Source organism: Culex pipiens, chromosome 1 (assembly GCF_016801865.2).
Source record: "Culex pipiens pallens isolate TS chromosome 1, TS_CPP_V2, whole genome shotgun sequence".
In the NCBI taxonomy this organism is placed as follows: Eukaryota; Metazoa; Arthropoda; class Insecta; order Diptera; family Culicidae; genus Culex; species Culex pipiens.
This window is the reverse complement of record NC_068937.1, coordinates 110,525,292-110,542,412: the sequence shown is the minus strand read 5'-3', so window position 1 is coordinate 110,542,412 and position 17,121 is coordinate 110,525,292. Positions and strand designations below refer to the sequence as shown.

Genomic DNA, 17,121 nt, shown 5'->3' with positions numbered 1-17,121 from the left:
AAGAAAAAAGGGTCCATCATGCGACCCGTCGTTAGTTAGATTATTGAAAGACCTTTCTAATGAGCCTAAAACATCGAGAATCTGACGAGCCTATAAAAAATTATCAGCACTTAAGTGTTATGTACACCCAGAACTGGGCATCGGCATACGAGAGGATAAAGAGCACGATTCGGTAGTAAAATGGTACTATGTGCGAACGGAGAGGATAAATCCCGAAATTACCGAGAGTACTTTACTCATGGGTTCATTTTCAAAAAAAGTTCATTTATCAAAAAAAAGTACCTGTACCGAGAATCGAACCCAAGACCTTCGGCAAATTGAACCGTGCCTTTGCCGTATGGGCCACCAGTGGTTCGGTGACTAAGTGGCGGTCATTTGTCCATATAAGCCACTCAATAAGATAAACTGTTCCAATGAACGAATGAACACGCGAGAGGTCTATACTCTCGCAAAATAGCACTTTCCTCACGTTTATTTTCGTGAGGACTATCCTCTCGTTCTTTAACTTTGGGTGTATACACATTTTGGAGGCCGGATCTCAGATATGTTGATAAAAATATTGTCTAAATCTTCCATGCAAACTATAGTTGGTTAGGTTTTTATCAGACCTTGCCGATTAGCCAGAAAAATTGAAGGTCTGAAAATCCTATCAAAAGAAACGAGTAATAAAGTTGATTTGTTAAACATGTTAAGGAGAAATGTTGCTATTTTGACCGAATTTTATTGACTTTAAGAATGTGAGGAAGGGACCAACCACCTAAAGGTGGATTAGGTAACGTTTATTTTTATTTTCTTCTCTTGCCAAATCTAGAGTTTTTTTTTGAATATGTCCTATAAACATATGAAAGACAATAGTTTATAGGACCTTATCAAAAAAAAAAAAAAAAAAAAAAAAAAAACAAAAAAATAACTAGAAATCTATTGTTAGAATATTAAATTACATTTAAATGAATTATAGTGAATATAGTTTATTTGAAAGGAACTACAAAACTCTATGAGGTTATAAGAAACACGAAATTGTAAATTGATTTTTTTACTTATAAAAACTAATTGAATTGAAATTGAATAAACCTTTGGATAGAAAATTCATAGGAAATTTTCTTATATTTTCGAAACATATAAATTGAAAATGATTATTCTTTAAAATATAGCTCAATGTTTGGATTTTCAACCTTTTCAAATATTTGTCTAAACAATAATTCAATCTGAGTCCAAATACAATAATTATTGAGGAATGATTTTTCGAAACCGGATTTTTTGTATGGAAAATTTGAGATCTCTTTGGAATATTAAAAATACTTTAATAAAAATTTAGTAAGACAGCATATTTGTATAAATGCAGTACCACCCACAGCGGCTGACCACCACTGCCTTTTATGCTGCTGTCGGCAAAGCTGAGAACGCACACAACCATCAACGAGCCAGCATGTCCAGGCGAAAGATCACCATTACTCCGGCAACACCTCTTACAGCTCACCTATACAACGGCACTACCCAGAGAGTAAAGATCACTCCAAAAGAAAAACAAAGTGGTTTAGCCAGTTTTCTTTCACTGCGCGTTCAGCTTAGCCTTGCTTAGCTTCAGGTCCGGCAGCCACAACTGCGAACCTTGTTTTATGGTGTGTGTTGCGCTGTCCATGAACTACGTAGCCGGGCGTTGGATCGCGCCTAGTACCGCTAGTTTAGGGCACGTCAAGATGTGGACTAGCTCCGATCAAATGGACTCAAACTTGAGTCAGTACGTAACTCTCAGGTGGACCACTCTACCACACAGCTATACGGGGGGTGCTCTGCTGCTGCTTTCAGCTGTTTGTGTTGTATCGTGGGCCGCGCGATCTCCAGCCGTTGAATGATCTCTCCATGAACTGCTCGTTGATCAGAGCTGAGTCAGTTTGGTGTTGTCTCGCGGTTTGTTCGGTCGCGAGTCGGGTGCGTGTGTTCGGGCTTTCGAGAGTTGTTGTTGTTGATCGCGGTCGGCTCTTTTTTGTTTTATGTACTTGAGGTATTCTTTTGGTTTTTTTGGCATACTTTCTTTATGCTCCCATTGTCGTCGAGAAGCTTTTGGGATTGGGTGTTGGTTGGTATACATAGCTACGTGGGGACAGTTGGATTGCCGGAGGAGGTCGTTCGATTTGGGCATCGACGATAGATAGAACGACGGCGAATGGAGGAGGAGAGGGAAAAAGCTTAATTTAGTGTAAATATACAGTTAGTCGTGTGTGATCGAGCACGGGGAATTTGGTGTCAAGTGGTGAGAAAATGTTATTTTATGCTCATGCTGGGAGCTCCCCGACCATGCTGCTCGCATGCAATTCTGCGATTTTTGCTGGCGTGTCGACGTGAGAAAGTGGATGCTGCGTGTGTATGGGTTCATGTTTGTGTTTATGTAGTTTGCAAAATTCCAACAGAGGGTGGCTAAATGGGGTGGTGATGTTGTCCAAAAAAAGAGAGCAACGTTAAAAAATAAAGTTGCAATTGTGTGTTGTTATGAATAGGGTTTTCTACCACTCCAGCAGCATTAAGAGAGAATAGCATGTGAAGTGGCCAATTAGCAGATTTTGCTTTACGTTGCTCGGTTTGTAATAGTGGTGGTGGTGATGGTGCATCAGCCGTGGTGACCGAGATGAACCAAAGCCGTGTATGCAAAGAGAAATGCTGTAAGATTTGGGTGAAAGAAATGTCCACAAGAGGGTGAACGAGATGATATGAAGAGAGAAAGAGAGAAGGAGAAACAAGGTGAAGAATGTCGTTCTGGCACTTTCAAAATAGTTTCTCATTGGCCTCTTTTTTTCTGGCTCACAGTGGGTTTAGTGATACCTGTTACGTGTCATGGGGGCGCAGTAAATAAAAAAAGTGGGCTAAAAAGAAGAAATAAAAATCGCCACTGCGAAAAGAGAGCGAAGTAATGACCGATTCCTGTGCGAGTGCTGCTGAAGGAAAAAAAAAATTAATGAGTTTTGTTTCTGGTGCAAGAGTAAAGCGAAGAGAATAAAAGTTCAAGGGAATGTTAGTGTTTCCCCCTCGTCACGGAAAATAGTGAAGCAAGTGTAATGGAGAAGTCATAAGAATTAATACAGTCTCATGATTACATGTGGATTACGGGTTCTCTTGCTGGCACGGATACACATTCACGGAATGGATTGGTTTTATAGGCAGAATGAAACAGATCTTGATAAACATTAGCGATTGTATGGGGGTTTGGAGTATTTGGATGCGATTTGAATTGTTAATGTTTGTCAAGAATTGTTTTTTTGTCCAAAACCGAAAAATAATCATAAATTGAAAAGGTATGTTGATAAGACATTTTTTGATTAATTACACCGAATAACTAAATTTCTGCGCAGGCTCAACTAAATGGGAAGCATGCATTTTTGAGTCCCCAGAAACACGTGCCCTTTGATTTTATCAAAAATATTTCGATCGTAATTTCTCTACGGTACGGAATATTTTTTTGATTATGGATCGAGCTTTGTCGATGATCGATCAATATCTTACTATAGATAAATTTCGATCGTGAGTCGAGAAATTTGGTTTGAAATATTACGATCGAGTTTCATGATCAGCTTTTTTAAGAGGGCACTATTTTTTTAATACATGTTATAATTTGCCTTTCTCACTGAGGTAAGGCTATAATCCTACTCTAAAAATGAACTTTTCACAGAAAGCTCGTAGACCCACCTTCATGTATACCTATCGACTCAGAAACTGAACAAATGTATGTGCATGTGTATGTGACCAAAATTCTCACTGAGTTTTCTCAACATTGGCTGAACCGATTTTGGTCAAACTAGTTGCATTCGATTTGGTTTAATGTCCCATACGTATCTATTGATTTTTATAAAGTGTTGATATGTTGTTTAAAAGTTATGTAGAAAAAGGGTTTTTGTATTTATCCGGATGTTAGATAAGTGCCCGGAAATCGACTCAAATACCATCATACATCCTTGGTAAGATAATCAAAAACCCTTTCAAACAAGTTCAAAACATTGACGATCTGGATCCCTGTCTCGATTTTTGACCTCTTAAGGGGTTACATGCATGTAATTCGGCAAAATTGTCAGAGGCTGGTATAAGCACACACTAATACTTTTCTAAATTCTGTTTTCAGGGCAAAAAATATACATTTTCATCTATTAACAATACAAATTTGAAGACATTTGGATGTATCATTGCCGAGATATAGCTATTTGAAGTTAGCAGTTTCAAAAAACGGGTGCCACGATATCTCAACACTGCCTTGACCAAATTGGCCCAAAATTTAAGTGAAGACTCGTTAATCCGGTTCCGTGTGCATGACAAAGCCGGTTTTCAGAAAGTTTATTTAAAAAAAAGTTAAAAATATTTTTATGTTTTTCATATAAAAAAACGTCAGTTTTTTGATTTTTGTATTGAAAAAAAAAGCAAAATTTCAGAATCGAGCTTCGTCCTGCACACGAGATATGTTCATCCCAAATTTCAGTCAATTTGGTCCATCCCATCTGGAGATATCGTGGCATCCGTAAATCAACTCTGTGTTTAGAGAAAAACGCTCAGAAAATTGGACATTTCGCTTTACGCATGGCAACATTTTTATGTTAAATCGTAGTTTAATCATGAGATATCTTCGTGAAACTTTCCGGAGTGATTGAATATCATCTATTAAATGGATTTAATAAATTTTCAGTAATATGAATTTTTTGATTTTCTATATGTATGTAACCCCTTAAGTGATATTTGTGTACTTTTTTATTGCAGATCTTAAGAAAAACTAGATGAAATTTGTGTCCAAACCCATCGAATCAGCAATTGTTGGTAAAGAGTGAGGAAGGCACCGACCACACAGGTGGATGAAGTTAGTTTTTATGTTACATATGGGTCATTCCATCTCAACTGTGCACGAAAAAGTGAAAATTTGAAAATTACCCTCTCCAATCCTGCTCAAATTTGGCAGGGCTGTTGATACTATCGAAACATGCAAGAATCCCGAATTTCATCCAAATCGGACCACCCCCTCCATTTTTGTACCTCCCCAAAACATCGACTTTTTGGCGATTTTTGAGCAAAACCCCTATTTTCAAACGGCGATAGCTCAGGAACCACAAATCTTAGAAGGTAGGTCTTAGACTCAATTTTGAAGGAAATTGGACGTAGAATCCATTTCCGTGATCAAAATTTTGATTAATTTATTGTTTCTACCTGCATTGCGCAATTGAAAACTTTAAACGGCCGTATCTCAAAACACCCCATCTTATTTTTTTGATTTGACCTCACCATCGTATTCCCCGTCCAATTTTACATAAGAATCACTTATCGACAGAAATGAATATGTTTCGTTCCAGAGATATCGAATTTTAAAGTTTTGATTTTTTGAGATTACTTACATCAGCTTCATTCGCCGCATCTGCTGGAAGCACACAGGCGGGCTGATCAATAACTGCTACCTGATCATTTATTGAAATAATAATTCATCATAAATAATCTATATCACTTTGAGCAAAAATTAACTGTATAACTGTAGGAAACAGGAGTTTAATCGCAAATGTTTATCTGCTCAAAAAAAATTAAGTGAATTTCTGTGCTAACTCACAGGACAGAGCAATAACGACACACAGTAAAGGGCAGAATTGGATTACGACGGAGCGTGCAGGAAAATGCAATTGATCTTGTAAGTAACACTGAACAATAAGTGCACGATACATTATTGAGTAAAAAAATATGAATTAAAATTAATAAAATTTGTTGATACGTTGTATTCTAGTGAAGGACGATCACAAGGAGTAGGAAAAGGATTTCTGGAAAGTATAAAAATGAAAAATGTTAGAAAATTACAAAGTTTGATCTGCTGCGAAGCGGCTAATTCCGCAAATAAAGTTAAGATGATTTCGACACCGTCAGAACAACAATGTTTTTTTTTCTTCTATCATTCTTGGATTCTTGGAACACAATACGGCTGCTGTCCACACGTATAAATATTTTGTTAATTAAATGTACCGTGACCAAAATCATCTTTTAATCAAATGGAGCTGGCTCACAATATAAAATCGATTTAATATGATCAAACTTTTAATCCATAAATCAGATTTTGGGTTTTTTGCTAAATCGTCAGTTGTGTGCTATCTTGTGACAACGACCATTTAGTACTATTCGAGAAAATCGATTTAAAAGTTTGACGATAAATATTTTCAAAATTATGAATGATAGAGTCAAACTTTTTGTAGCAATCGGTTCGTATACTATCGCTAAACAATCGCTCCAAGTTTGGTTAAACCAGTTAAAAGATACAATACATTATGTAAACAAAAATCTGAAAAGCAGTGTGTTTTGAAAGTAAAATTGTACTACGTGTCACAAGTGTGCACAGTATTCCCATACAAACTAAAATAAGCTTAAATCAATAGTTTAACCGACTTAATCAGTATATTTTCAAAAACAAAACATTGCATTGCCTTTAGAAAATGTGTATCAACATAAATTTGTGAAAAACAAGAGAAATTTTCCACATTTTCCAACAACATGTATGACGTGTCACAAGTGTGCACGATCATTTTGATGATAAATTGGTCTATGTCACAAGTGTGCATTACGATATCCGGGAAACGGAAGCGAGTTCCCAAAATCGGGTTAAAGGTTTGTTAAGTATAGCAAAACGTCTTCATTAACTCAGTTTCGACCAAAATGGCCTATGTCACAAGATAGCACACAGCTGACGAAATAGCACTATTTTGCTACCGCCCATGACAAAGGCCCTAGTCATGGCCTCGGGAGTACTCTAAAACGGTTAGCAACACGTAAAAAACGGTGCATTCAAAATAACCCAATAAATATTCCTTACACAAAAAAGATTGATCAAGGTATTAGCTATTTGAAAAAATATTTGCGTAAAATTATAAAAATAAAATTAATCATCTCTCAGAACACCAGGTAGCAGTTTTTAATCAGCACGCCTGTGTGCTTCTAGCAGATGCGGCGAATGAAGCTGATGTAGGTAATCTCAACTACTCAAAACTTTAAAATTCGATATCTCTGGAACGAAACATATTCATTTCTGTCGATAAGTGATTCTTATGTAAAATTGGACGGGGAATACGATGGTGAGGTCAAATCAAAAAAATAAGATGGGGTGTTTTGAGATACGGCCGTTTAAAGTTTTCAATTGCGCAATACAGGTAGAAAATTAAATTAATCAAAATTTTGATCACGGAAATGGATTCTACGTCCAATTTCCTTCAAAATTGAGTCTAAGACCGACCCTCTAAGATTTGTGGTTCCTGAGTTATCGTCGTTTGAAGATAGGGGTTTCGCTCAAAAATCGCCAAAAAGTCGATGTTTTGGGGAGGTACAAAAATGGAGGGGGTGGTCCGATTTGGATGAAATTCGGGATTCTTGCATGTTTTGATAGTATCAACAGCCCTGCCAAATTTGAGCAGGATCGGAGAGGGTAATTTTCAAATGCTGTTCCGCTTCAGATGGAATGACCCATATTACTTTTTTTTTAAAAATATGCAAAGTGTTGAATGATGGCTGAGGCAGCCTGCAGTGTACTTTGTACGATTGCATGAAATCCATCATGACAAATTATCCTAAACTGAGTCTTTACCTCTGTTCACTGAACTCAATGCCAACATTATTTTTAACCTACAAGATGCATCACTCCATTGTTCAAATTCGTTAACCATAATTGCACGTCGGTGCCAGATCTTCGTGAACAAATCTATCCATCATTAGCAAAAATTTCAAGCTGTTCCGACCACTGACTGCGCACAATGCATTGCTCGTCACCTCGGGCAAATTGAATTGCCCAAACTTCTCGCGCCTTGATCATCATCTCTTGGCCATAATGCAATTCGCCAGCTCATTATTACACTGTGTCATTGCGTGGTCGTCGTCTTCTGAAAACCAACCTTCTCTTTTTGCTTACCACCGGATTGTTGAACAACAGCAGCAACCATCACCAGAATTAATCTCGACCCATGTTGGTGTGTGTGTGTGTGTGAGAGTTGGTGGTTTTGGGGCTAAAATCCGCCTATGTCAGCAGCAGTCAGCCAACTCACCACGGTCATGGGACCCCAAAGCTCTCCATTTCGGCCATTTAGCATAGAAACGTAAACCAACTTCACCACCACCGACGACGACGACGACGTGATCACCTTTGAGAGTCAGAGACTCGTGGAAAGACCTCTCTCAAACAGAACAGTGTTGTGCAGTCGGAGAAGTGAATGCCTTGTTGTTGTTGTTGTACCAAGTTGTCGTGGGTAGATGGTTAGGGTGATATGTTTGAAATTTATGCATTTATAACAAAAACAACGTTTTATGCTTAAAAAATAAAGTCAAATATTTTATTGCTTTGGGTGACATAAAATCAAATCAAATTATTCGCTCTTCAGCATTGCCTTGGCGTTCTTGATTACGGGATTCCTACTCGAAACTAGGTGTCCGAAGGCTTGATTGTTGAGGCAATTGCAAACCTCTTTTTACACCTTAGCTTCCATCCACCCCGGGATTCGAACTGACGACCTTTGTATTGTGAGTCCAACTGCCTACCAGCGACTCCACCGAGGCAGACCTCTAGGTTAACCGGGGCCAACATTTACTTCCCCGTCCGACGGAAGGCGTGATCAGACAAATCTCGTCTCAAAAAATTCCACCGGGACCGTCTGGGATCGAACCCAGGCCGACTGGGTGAGTGGCAATCACGTTTACCTCTACACCACGGGTCCCGGCGACATGACATAAGTCAGTACTAAATTTATTGAGTTTTAGTTAGATATCTTTGAAAATATCGGAAAGCAAATCATTAACGAGAGAAGATAGAACTTTTTTTTTAATGAATAAATAAGCTTGAGAGATGTTTTGAAGTACTTTGAATGTATAACCAGGGCTGCGGAGTCGGGTCATGTTTTAGACGACTCCGACTCCGACTCCGACTCCGGCTTTCTGAGTTAAGCCGACTCCGACTTCGACTCCGGCTCCGGCTTTCAGCTTCATACGACTCCGACTCCGACTCCGACTCCGGCCTGCCAACTCTAGCCGACTCCGACTCCGACTCTGACTCCAGCTTTTAACAAATTGTTGACTCCGACTCCGACTCCGACTCCGACTCCGACTCCAATACTAACTCAGTGTTAAGAATATCTAAAAAATTTTTTAAATAAAATCTCCGTTCCTATAACTAGCCCCCACCAATTAGATATTTTGAAGGTTATTTTGCAACTTTCCTTCAGTAGACATAGTCGATTCTTTAAGCACCTGCAAACTCTGTTCACAACTTAGAATTAATCAGCTGTTCCATGGTAGTCCACATCTCAGCTTAAAATAACTTCACACAAGTCATGCTTTAACAACGAAATAAATTAAATGAAATAAAAAGTATTAATAACATCACTCACATGTTCAGCTCACACATGCGCGTATACCTGTAAACCGGGGTGACATTGATGTTCGGGGTTACATTGATAAGTTGAAGTTTTTTTTTTTTGCAAAATGATAGTACTAAATAATTTTGCAAAATTAGTGTGTTTCAAGAAGTCAAATTGGATTCTGTTTTTAAGAATAATTGTATTTTTTATCTAATTAACCCGAAATTTACATTATTTTTTATTAAAGGTTGGTAAACAAGTCAAACAAATATGTAATTGTTTTTTTTTTCAATCAAAAAATGGGAGATCTAGCCTTCATAATCGATTTGACATATAAAATCATTTTGCTTACATTTAGGCTGTAATTTGTAAGACACAAAGTAACTATCAAAGTCACCCTGGTATTAAAATAAACAGTTTACGTAATCATATTGCAAAGCTCTACTGAATTTATTTGAAAATACATACATGGACATTTTGTGATATGTTTTAAACATATAAGTCATGATAAAATTCTTACAGGTTGAATAATATTTGAAAAAAAAATCAAGTTCTATCAATGTTACCCCGGTTTATGGCATTTAAAAAGAAATATTTTATGGCCGAAAACAGCCATATTTTTAGATTTGTTCAACGATATTTGTAAGGATCCACACTTTTAGATTTTTGTAGAGAAATAGTAAACATTAAGGAAATCGATAAATTTAATATATTCAATGATGATTTCAAAATTAGTTGCAACTTATTTTTGATATTTTTTGTCAGTTTCAAATATTTACAACACGACCCTTTGTTGAGTTCCAAGTAATAGATTGATATAGGGGAAATTCTCGTATGTTTTTTTTTTTCAAAACTGTTGATAGAAACTTGTTTGCTATTGATATATTTATCACTTGATTTCAGTTAAAAACGATTTTTATGAGCTGTAATTGAACATCAATGTGCTGATATGGCATCATTAGAGGAATTAGATGCTGTTCCTCTAATAGTTGATAATTTGATGGTCAATTTTACCAATGTTTTAAAAACGTTATCATTTTAGTTAAGTACTGATAGTGATCCTTTGTTTTTGTGAAATTTGGTGAAATTTGAATTGAAAGAATACATATTTACAAGCAAAAGGAGGGAGTCAAGCATCAACTGAATTAAAAAAAAATAGTGCACAACCAAAATTGTTTATAATTTTATGAGTTATGAGTTAATCTACAAACATGGGTAAAAGAGGAGAAATTTATCATTTACTGATCATATTGAAATAACACAGTCAAAGCTATCCAATCAAATTGAAAATGCTTCAAAAACATAATGGCATTTGATAAATCTCTTGAACCAACACATAAATCAACTGAAAAAAATCATTACCTGGTTTAAAAAAAAATAGGCAAATAAAAGTTTTGTAAATTAATTTGCATAATAACAAAAACTGAACAATAAAAAAAATTATAAATTATATTGAATTTAAGATAACTCCGACTCCAGCTCCGACTCCGGGTTTATCAGAAATTTTCGACTCCGGCTCCGACTCCGACTCCAGCTCATAAAATTTAGCCGACTCCGACTCCGACTCCGACTCCAGCTATTCGAGTTTTGACGACTCCGACTCCAACTCCGACTCCAGGTCCCCAAAAAGACCCGACTCCACCGACTCCGGCTCCGACTCCGACTCCGACTCCACAGCCCTGTGTATAACTATTAAAATTTCCTGTTATTTAATGTAATTTAAATTTGCGAAATTTCCCGAAACTGTTTTTCAATAAAACATAAAAATCTTAAGTATTTAAAAGGTCTTTTTGAAATTATAGATCATAGTGAATATGTTTTTGAGGAGTAGCATTTGTTGAGGATAGTCCTATGTAGTACCTACAACTTTGCCGAAGATTAAATTTCAATAAAAAAAATTATTCTCAAGATGCAGAATTTCAAAGTTGTATCAAAAATCGTAGAAGCAAGACTTCGATGAGTACAAAACCTTTCAAAATGACTCGGTCCTAACCAGGTCCCAGTACCGAAAAGGACCTAATAAAAATAATTTTATGAAAAAAACCCTATCAAAATCTAGAGAACAACTCGAAACTTAATTTTTGAATTCTCTAATTTTCACCATGTTCTTGTACAACAGCTTGTGGAATTATTAGCGTATTACCCTTCATAATTTCGGTCTGCACTTGAACTGCTGTAATAGTGTTTGTACAGCGTTGGGTCTCCGATGGTTATGACATGCAGCTGGGAAGTAAGAGGTTGATTATTTTTCGCGCGAGATTTATAGTTTAACGGAAAAGAACTTTTCTCTTTTACTTCATAGCGAACGGATTTGCACGGCCTTGTCCGCAACTCGACAAAGTTAAGCCCCGGTTTCTGCTGTTGGCAGTTCATTATTTTATTTGCAAAGCAAGTCGCAAATTAAAAATTTCCTTCCACAAAAGCTTGACTTTGCTGATTGCTTGTTTATTGTTGAATCTTTCGCCTCAAACTTCACACAATTGGCAGTGCCAAAAGCAGCAGCAGAGTGTTACTTGATTTCAATTTCACTGTAAATTCGTTCAACTTGTGATTATTTCGTTTAGGGGCGGCGGTAATTCAATTCAGCAGCAGCAGCATTGGTTGGAGCTTCACCGGTGAGAGGCCAAAGCGCCAAAGTACACTCATTCATATTCATGGCGACCGGGAAAACTTTGCAAATTTTCTTGCGTAAAAGTTACACGCCGTGTTGGACCCCTTTTCTGGATGATAAAGCAGCAGGGTTAGGAGATGTGAATCGTTGATTTTTACCAAGAAGCAGCGGGAGTTATTGGAAAGTGAACTTAGTTTGCGTAAGGATGGATTTGTTTGCATTTCTTTATTATTCGATTTGATGTGAATTCTCAAGTAACTCTACATTTTCAGAATGTTGAGTCTGAGGGAACGAATTTTAAAAGTGTAGTCTAAGCTTATCAATTAAACCAATCAGATTTAAATTTTTCAAAGCGACAGGGCCATGGAAAGAGGTGTAATCTTAATTTTATTTTTTTATCGTTTTTCGTCTGGTACACTTGTAATTCACAATTGTATTCATTGCCAGGGATGTCACTGAATTTTAATTCTACCCATTGGAGCGTACTCAGGGCGCCCAAATATATCATACCTTGACCAAACTTACTGAAATCAACTTAACAAAATATCGAGTTGTGTTATCTATAGATCTGCATGATATTTTTAACAACTCGTTGACGTGCCATACGAGCATGTAGTGGTTTTCAATTTAAATTGATCTTTTTAGATCAAGTTAACAGCAACTTTTCTTCTTTCGTATTTGATGCTCACCAAAACTTAAAATTCCACTGGTTGACATGATTCGAAACCAAAAGAGCCAGTGCCCGAAGCATCGTCTTAATTGTTTTCCAGCAATCTGTGCTCGCCCTCCGCTTGCCTGGCGTCGTGTTGTAAATTTGCCCCCGATGACACAACCATTATGTTATTTAACTTTTTCACTTTCTCTGTTCCAAATTTAATTACGAGCAATTTTCGGTATGTTTAATGCAGTTATAAACTTTGGGTGTTCCGGCCCTATAGTCAACTCTTTACTCCGTTTTCGCGGCAGCGGGGTTGTTGGCGGCGAGCCTGCGAGGGTGAGAATGTTTTGAACAATTTGTGCCCCGGGTCCGTGCTGTTCGTCTTGATCCGGGGAAATGCTGATGGTTTCCCAACTTTGGCGAGGGGAAAATTGACAGACAGAGGAACTTTGTGTGACGAGCTGCCAAAACTTTGCCAGCTGGAATTAGGAAACCGTGGGATGTTCTTACGTGGGCTTGATGTTGTGTTACGGTACAAACATCATCAATTAGTTTTACGAATTATTGTCTGAAAATACGGGGAAATTCATGCTTTTCAATAGCTCATGTCTTGCTCCACAAATTTCGAATTGATAATCCCATGATGATGAAGCGATCTCAAGCAGGAAGAAAATTTGTCCCAGTAGAGTGCACTTAAAATATTTGCAAAATAATTTCAAATGGAGACGAAAAGCATAAGCGCAGACTTGTCATCGTAGCTCAGTACATTCGTTCCCTCAAACATAAACAGTATAATATACCAAGCACCGAAAAGTAGCATCAAAGTTTTCAACGGTAGAAGAGAAAAGAGATAACAGAAAAAGAACTGTGTGAACAGTAGTTCTCAAAATTAATTTTCAGAAATATGCTGTTCGTTTGCCTGGTTGTTATCAATGGATGGGGAAGAACGGAAAAGTGCAGTGACTAGAGTGTAACAAATTTGACATTCGTTGTAGACATTCGGGGGCCTGTTCTGGTGGGCGTACTGAGCCTTAATTCTATATATGAGTGTGATTGGACGCAGTAGTGGCATGACTTTTATATGCTTTAATCCAAAAACATAATTTTGTTAATGTCACGTTTTGCCATTTTTGGGATATACTTTGCCAGATCTTAACTTCGTCGTTGTCGTGCTACCTTGACTTGGGCCAATTTGAGTATGCCATTTTGTGCAGCTCTTATTTACTCATCTTTGACCTTCCGAATCACAGATCCTCAAAATTCAATTTCAATCCTGAGATATTCATTAAAAACCAAAAAACTCCGTGCAACGTTGTCAATCTTCATATGAAAGAAGTTTCAATCTTGTCACACCCTGAAAATTACTGTAAGTGCGACAACTAGTCAAGAATTTCAGGTCAGAACGCGTTTGACACACGTAAAAGCCCGACACACGTACAAACCCGACATTTTTAACTGTAACTCTGACCTCAGGTAATTTAATTTAACCAATCTTTGGGACAGTGCACAGTATGATTAACAAAACAAAACGTGTTTGTCATTGTTTACATTGCGTGCTTTAATTATTGTTTATTCAAGGTCAAACATTAAAACGCGATTTTCTCCTAACGACAAAAAGCGCCAAGATAGCAAGATAGCACGACAGCGTCGACTTGAGCTCAGTACGCTTACCATACAAAGCCCCTGAATTCCAAAATAAAATCAATTTTGGTACATCCTATTGGAGACTGAGGCACACAATACCGGTAGTATCTGGAGATTTTCCTGCGTAAAGAAATGGTGTGTTCTAAAAGTTTGGGACACGGTTCAATTGGGGCTTAATATTTTTCACTCTGTGATTATTAATTTAAATAAAAAAAATCAAACTTCAACCTGTTCTCACCATCAAATTCTGGTGCTGTAGTTTTTGTTTATTCATTCGATTTATTCGATTTACTGACGGTGGAAATATATTTAAATTTTTGTTTTGCAATTACGTTTTATCACTACTTTCCTTTTCAATAATTTTAAGTTAAGATACGGCTTAATTTTAACGAAAAAATACAATTCTGTAAAGTTTCAGCATCCATTTGAGTGCTGGAGACAGACATGCATTGGCACTAAGTGCTCTTCTAAACAGCACTCAGCTTATTCTAGATGGCATTTTCGTTCAAAGTAACGTTATGCTTGTTATCCGTTGTAAACGACTTGTTTTTAACATAAACAATATGTAGATAATGTTGCGGTTCCATGGAAAACCCGATTTTAGTTATATTTTTGTGTTACTTTGCTCATAAGCTCTCAAGGAGAACTCCTTAAAAGCTCTTTGGGGTTAGCTCTTAAAGATTCTTACCCTATATCTCACTTGGTTTTCCGGGTCTTCAGTCTTTTTTTTGGGTCTTCAGGAGCTTTGAAGATTAGCGTAATTAGTGTACCGTCATCTGTGAACACAGTCTGAATAGGGACAGCAGTTTTCACAGCACTTAAAGATTTTAAATATGGTGTACACATTTTGTTGGAAAAATTAAAATAGTGTACCTACTCCAACATGGTTAAAACTGCTGCCCCAATTCACCCCATGTGTCCCGATTCGCCCCAAATGACGCAAATCGCCAAAAAAGTTCTTCTAAAAGAGGAGTTGGAGCGGATGCACGTCTGCTTGAAGAGTTCAACTGTTCAGCATCCATTTGAGTGCTGAAAAGTTTAACTTTTCAGCTCTTGTTTGACACTTATCTTGATGAAAAATAAAATTCTAGTGGAAAAACAAACGTTTCCCTGAAAAAATCCAATTCAAAAGGTGTTTTTGTTGGAATAATGTACAACTATTGTGCTGGAAAATCTACTTTTTGCTGCTTGATGCCTAGACCATAACTTTTAAATTAGCAAACTTATGGTGACAAGAGCATTTTGAGTGACTAGCGAATCATGAAATGACTTTGCAGGCAATTTTTAGATTTTAATGAAACATTTCAGATAAGAGTTAATATTTTATTTCAATTCTTATAAGAATTGAGTATACTCATTTTTTAAGTACAACGCATTGAGGACTTGATGTTGAGGTATTTTACAGTTTTTATTTTTTCGTGAACTGACGAAAGTACAAGAGTCTGGACTACAGAGGAGACGGTACAGATGAAATTTAATTCAAGGACGAGTGCACAGAGAACGCTCATGAAAAGCAGCTATTCATTTTATTTCCCTCACCAACAGCCACGGAAATAGCTCCGACGAAAGCAACAGCAGCAACGGTTCAATGGGAAAGGACATTCTTCAAAAAGGTGGTAGTTTTTCCGCGCCACCGTGGCCACCATGCCACTAGGAAACTCTGGTGTTACCAGCAATCCCCGAGGATACAAGACGAAGAAAGGATTATCGTTTCATTTCCGGTTGCTCGCAGCTTTGGCTACCTTTCCTCCCTCGGCAAGCAGCTCGCCGGGCTAACGACAAATCCTGACGAAAAGATCAACTTTTTCCAAACCGTCCACGATGCCAGAGCGCGCATTCCGGAAGATCCGTCCCAGCGGGGTTTGAAGTTGACGGGTGGGTGAAGTTGTATCGGGAGCTTAACACAGTAGCGTGAATTTTCCGTTGCCAGCAGACGAGACACAGTGGAGGCGAGACACAGTGGACTAAGCGAAGCGCGTAATGTGTGGTACAGTTTGCGAACAAGTTAATCCGGGAAATACACGACGAGATTGGATGCTGCTGAGAGCTGCTGCAATGAACTGCAGTATTAAGAATCTCTTTTTAATTAAAACGATAAACTCGAAGTTCCAGTCTGGAACCGAAGGGCTCAATGAGGTTAATTAATTGCAGTACTTCGACATGTTTTTGAAATTATTTTTAACAAATGTTGGGAAACACATTGAAGATTTTTGAATCAATTGCCGTTTTAAACAGTGCGAGACCTAATGTCGATTTATATTTTTTAGATTTGAACAAATCATAACATTATTTGTTTTAACCAACATTTACGAATATTTTAGGGCAATTCTGGTTCAAAGTTTAAATGAATTGCTTTGAATTTATACTAAATTTTTACCATAAACTTTCCAACTACTTCAACTGTGCTCACAATCTGACACCATGATGGCACTGTATCGCAGAAACAGCAGAAATCCCCGAGCTTCCACTGCTGCGTGTGCTGGTTTCCGAACCCACCGAGAGATTCTCGGAAGAAACTTCTCTCGTGCTAGGCAGCAACAGTGGGGCAACTATAGACGACGTCGAGGAAAATGCATTGAATAATAAATATTTGTCACTGCTCCTCTCCCCCACCCCCTCATAAAAAACCCCACCCAACTGAATCCTTTCTTTGAATACATCCGCACCGACAGAGACTGCGAGCCCACACATTTTCCGGGCAGAGATTTGGGGAAAAGCCCTCGTTTTCCTCAGCCTCTGGGGTGGAAATTGTTCAGCAGCCGGATTGGGTGGGGTGGTTTGCATTCTTCCAGAACACAACACTTTGTACCGTGGGGCGGGGTTGTTGGGGTAGGGTGTACCAACCCCCATCCTTCACCCACCCAGGCATGGTA

General features: G+C 37.8%; 1 long non-coding RNA gene across 1 annotated transcript in view; it reads left to right on the top strand.

Annotated features, from left to right (window-relative positions):
* The first annotated feature begins 1,496 nt into the window (after nucleotides 1-1,496).
* Nucleotides 1,497-17,121, top strand: part of LOC128092433 (uncharacterized) — a 148,836-nt gene continuing 133,211 nt past the window's right edge. Inside the window, exon 1 of the long non-coding RNA XR_008211768.1 lies at nucleotides 1,497-2,002. This is a non-coding gene — a long non-coding RNA (uncharacterized LOC128092433). The remainder of the gene's footprint in view (nucleotides 2,003-17,121) is intronic.